A 5,607-nucleotide genomic window follows, 5' to 3' on the forward strand; every position below is an offset into this window, starting at 1 on the left:
GTGTACAAAGCATGTAATTTAATCTTTAAAAAGGGGATATAGACATTGTAATGTGATATAAATGTAGTGATGAAACAACAGCAGATGTCTGCAGAAATGATTACTGAATAAAGATATCAGTGATCGGGGGATTTCCCTGCCTTTTTTTTGACAACAAGACAAAAACAATGTCATTTAATTTATCCTCTAAACCCGTGATAAAGGGATAGTATTTGTAATGGTCAAGCCTATGCATTGATTATGATTGGTCTTTGATCATGATGGGGGCCTAATTTTCACGGTTCGCACCACATCACACAAACTGACGCTGTGTTAAGCTGGAACGCAATTACTCAGAGCTAAATCAAGAGTAATCACACAAGAGTGGGGAGGAAAGACAGTGCCTCTTGGACTTTGTTGAATATCTCTGATAAGCTGGTTCCAAATTAAGGCCAGGGTCACACACACGCATGTGCACACACACCGATGCATACTGGAATCTGCTACATGGGCAAAACAATGAATAATCGGGAATAAACTGACAATAAAGCTGCAGCGGTAATCAGTATCTCTGCTGAGGACATTGTATGACTGATTATGACAAGTCATCCATATAAGTAAATGAGTAGCGTGTCACAAGACCGGAGGCCCTGCTGTTTATACCTGCAGAGACATACGACTTCTAGCAGCACACAACGCTGCTCAGGTGACACTATGTTTTCCTGGAAACCATTCCAACCAGTCAAAAGCAAAAACTACTTTGAGAATGTGCGGTTCATGTCAGGATTTTCAAGGATAGCATTTGTCCTTGAAGAAGCTTCGCAGGATAATGTATCATGACTGCAACTCCCACAGGATAAGTTCCATAAAAAAGAGATTTCTTTTGAACGCTCACTGCGCATTAGTAAATTCAGTGGTAAGCAAATTAAACTGCTACTTGTAACAATGCAGAAGTAAGTACTGTGGTTGACCTTCTGAGGACACATGTTGTCCTTGTGTAGTGGATCTCAGCTGTAAGCGCCTTGACTGCAACAGGATCAATGGAGAATTAAGTCACAATGCTGACTGACAAGAAGGAATGAATCTGAAGAATTTTAGATTAAATTATTTATATTTAAGTCCACATTTTACAATGTCTGAACACCTTATATTTGCCATACTTCTGTCTCCAATCCCTTTATCCCTTTCCATTTTTTTCTTTTCTGCTCCTTCCTCTCATCGATGTACCTGTCACCGTAATTCCTCTGGTTCAACCAAGCTCAAAGACGAGCAGCGGGGAGGGAGGGGGGAAAGTGGAACATGGGAAGAAAGGGATGAAATCAAGAAAAGAGCAGGGAGAGTGTGTGTGCACAGCGGGGGTAAGGAGAGAAAGAGAGGCCAGATGGAGAGGAGTGAGAGAGGTCAGTGAAAAAGAGAATGAGGAGGGGAACCAAATGTTCAGGACCCCTTAGTACCAGAAAGCCTTTAAAAGTTAAACTGGCTTGAAGAATTTCAGGTCAGAGTGTGTAAGTGACCACAGAGGGATAATTCCAGTTCGTTTAATCTGACCCCCCCCCCACCTCTCCAACCTGACTCTAGGACCTTCACATTTATCTCAAATGTCAGTCAAAACACTTCAGTCTGCCTCACAAGGATCAGGCACAACATTAGAAAGAGCTTCTTCGCCATCATTGAGAGCTACATTTATCATTTTGTATGCAACAATTATAAAAAGAGGAGCCTCTCATTCAGCTACATAGTCAGTCCTCACTAATCAGAAGAGCCGCTTTAGCTTCAGGGGCTTTGCCTCCTTAGACAAACACATTCCTCGGGCTAATCAGCTAGTCAGCTCAAGGCCATAATAGACATTGTCTGAAGCAAGGACAGCTAAATGTAACAGCATATGTGTAAAAAATATGTTTTCTTTTCAGTAAAAATGGAGTCCAGAAAGGTTTCAAAGGCATTTCCACACAAAAACTACCATGAAAACACCTTGAAGATGACATACACTGTCTGAAACAATAAAACCACCACCTGGATCTAGCTCAGCAAATAGGCAGTTGCCTCCTATTGGATCATTACTGCCTGTGTGACAAGATATTTTACCCCAAATGATGCAAATAGTTGGTCCATACCACCATGTAGAAAAACCTTCAGTAGTAGTGGGAAAGTTGCCAGTCTGCTTAAGTCTTCCAAGAAGAAATATGGTCTAAAAAAACATCCTGACTGATGGTGATCGGCGTTTGGTGACAGCCAATCGAAGAAGAAGAAGAACACCAGTAGAACACCAGTAGAACTCAGGGCTATGGTTAATAGTAAAAGTAAGAGCATTTCTACATGCACAGTTTGAAGAAACTGAAAGGATTGGGAGAAAATGGCTTCAATTTACTAGTGAGCATAGAGACTGGACTCTGGATATATGGAAGGTCTTGTGGTCTGATGATTCCAGATTTGCCCTGTTCCAGAGTGATGGGTGCATCTGGGTGAGAAGTTTTTAATCTTGCTTTGTTATGTGCTCATAGAATGAGTTCAGCTGACTGCCTGAATGGATGAGCAGGTTATTTTCATAATAGATGGTTTTCTTCTCTGATACATACATGTTAAGTGTACATGGGGCGGGGGGGGGGGGGGGGGGGATTTTGCGCGTGTGTTCTATTATATGGGGTTATATGGTTGCCGCATGTTATTTTTCCTCAGGGGTGGAGGATTTGTCTCCTCGTGTTGGTTTACTTTCTCCCCGTATCATAATCTGGGAAATTTCCGGGAAAATAACAACTGAGGAAGGTGCGGGAAAGAAGCTTCAACAGCGGGTGTTTCTCAGCTAAAATGGGATACTTGACAGCTATGCCCTGATGGCAGGACCAGAATTTGTGAAAGAGTTAGTTCACCGGAGCATGATAGATCATTTCACACATAGATTGGCCACCAGAGTCCAGATCTGAACCCCATTGAGAATATTTGGGAAGTGCTGAAGAAAACTTTGCGCAGTGGTCCGACTCACCCACCAATAGAAAATCTTGGTGAAAAATGAATACAACGCCGAATGGAAAAAGATCTAGTGTCATTGTTTCTGCTGTGAATCAGCAGAGCAGAACCTAGATGCAAAATCAGATGACCTATAGGTTCAATGTTAAAGATCTGCAACCAGTCAGCAATCTTTACAGTCATTTTGCTGCAATTGGCTGCAAAGAAATGATGAACTAAGAATTAAAAAAAAGCTGGAAGGAGAAGTCAGCTGGAAGGTACAGGCTTGGTGAACTGGTACTTTCTAGCAGCAGGGACAGGTCTGAGCTAAACTAACAGCCATTTTCCAGAACAGCAACATTACCTTGCCTGCTTGGGGGAGCAGCCATTAGGCCCCACAAACCCCAAGGTAACTCTACCTCACATCCTGTGCTAGCTTCTCATTTCTGAAATATGAGAGGGGCTACACTGACATATCCGTGGCTCTTCATTCAGTGAATGAAGAAAAACATCTTATCGTTGCCAAGCAAGGTTAAGGTTAGGAAAGTTTATTTTCATGATAAAGCTTCTAAATGACCAGTTCTGAGTAACAGAACATCTTTTGTGCGAGTCATTCAAGTCAGGACTGGTGTACCTTTGTTGTATTTAGGAGTCATGCATAAAAATATCAAGATGACTTGTGGGGTTGAAGCGGATTTGCAAGTGATGTGCATTTTAGGAGAAAAGGGGCTAAGTAAGGAGGAAGATGGCATTCCATCTCTAACCCAGGGATCAGTAACTCCAGACCTCTTCTGCCAGTGTCCTGCAGGTTTTTTATGTTTCCCTGCTGCAACACACTTGATTAAAAAGACATATTTTTTTCAACAGCTTGTTGTAAAGTTTTGCACAAGCCTCTTAACAACCCTTTATTTGAACCTGGTGTGTTGCAGCAGATTCACTTCTCAGTACGTGGGAATTGGTAATCCCTGCTCTATCCAATGATTGTCAATCAAATGATTCTGCAACAGTGTTCGAACATTTCATCCTACCCATCGAGATGTCCTACCGATGCTTTCTGTGCATGCACACAAAATGACAACACAGTTTCTACATGGGTTCAGGACATTCTCATAAATACATGCCACCTTGATGTCTGCGTTTAAGAAAAACTCGACCTCCATGTTGTGAGACTTTTGTGTTGGTAATTTAAAAAACCGATAGCTGTTATATTTTTATTCAGGTTCATGGAAATTGTACATTATACATGATCTAAACCATTTTTAGATGTTCATAATATTAATGATGGATTTATTAATTAATTTAATAATGTAATTTATACTGTCAAATAAAAAATACATAAAAACACTTTATAGGCTAGTTTGAGACAATACGTTTGGATCTTCAGTTTAAAGAAAATTTATCAGCATATATTTAGATTAATGACCTTTAAACTATTTGTTAATTAGACAAAAATATGATGTTTAAAGAATAGCCGAGTTATTATGTTATGATGGTGTAGCACAGATAAACTGATATACCTATTAAATTCAGCCTATTTGAATAATGCTTTATTCATCCCAGAGTTGGATTTCAATTTTGCTTTGATAAGGTAGTGTGTTTTTGACAGAACAACGGCAGCTTGATGCGATTAGGCACACACTAATGTGGTGCTGAGCGTCAACTATTAAAGAAGGATGATGATGGTGGTCGAACCAGGATGTTTTTGCTGTTTTGAACATAGACACAACTGATGTGCAAAAAGGGCTTAGATTATATTTTAGGGGAATAATAAATCCTCAGAAGGTTCCTTAAAGCTCACATCCTGTGCTAGCTCCTCATATATATATATATATATATATATATATATATATATATATATATATATATATATATATATATATATATATATATATATATATATATATATATATATATATATATATATATATTATTTTTTTTATTTATTTATTTATTTATTTTTTTTCTTCACATTTCTATTTATTTTAAAGACTTGGAAATGAGCATAACTTTGTACTCACCTGAGCTCACCCGGTTGACAAACACAGAAAAGTCAGTCAGACTCCAGGAAAATCTCATGTAACTTTTAACGCTTCAACTTTAAACTTTTACCTTAAAAAAAGCGAACAACTCCTAAAATAAGCCAGCTCACACTCTCACCTCTGGCTTGTTTTTTAGTACTAAAAATAACTTGAGATGATGAATGATTTCAGATATCGCACACACACAAAACAAACAGCTCTCCTCACAGGGGCAAAAGTCCATGTTTTATGACGAGGAACCCGGAAGTCTATAGGTAATTATACCAGTTTGTCTGTGTAGTCACTGAAGCTTTTCTTTTTGTACCCCACCTTAAACACACACACTCACACACACATACAGTGTCATGCCACTCCACTGGTTCCACTGGTTACATTGTAAGGACACCTTGATCTCCATTCCTATCACTGATTGGTTTAAGTGGCTTTGTTGCCTTTTTTTTTCCAATCAATCTGAGGTGGTGCAACAGGTAAATCTGGAAAACGGCTCACACAGACACAAGAAGGTGAATTTCTACTACATGAAGTGACAGGATAAAATAGCAGACAAACAGAATTTTAAAAATAAAAGGGTCAAAGGTCAGAGGTGTGTGTGTCTGTTGTCACCTTTGATAAAATGTCAGTTTGCAACATTTTGAGAAAAAGTTTA

The sequence above is a fragment of the Telmatherina bonti genome, assembly GCF_933228915.1.
Source record: "Telmatherina bonti genome assembly, chromosome: 3".
NCBI classification, from domain to species: Eukaryota; Metazoa; Chordata; class Actinopteri; order Atheriniformes; family Telmatherinidae; genus Telmatherina; species Telmatherina bonti.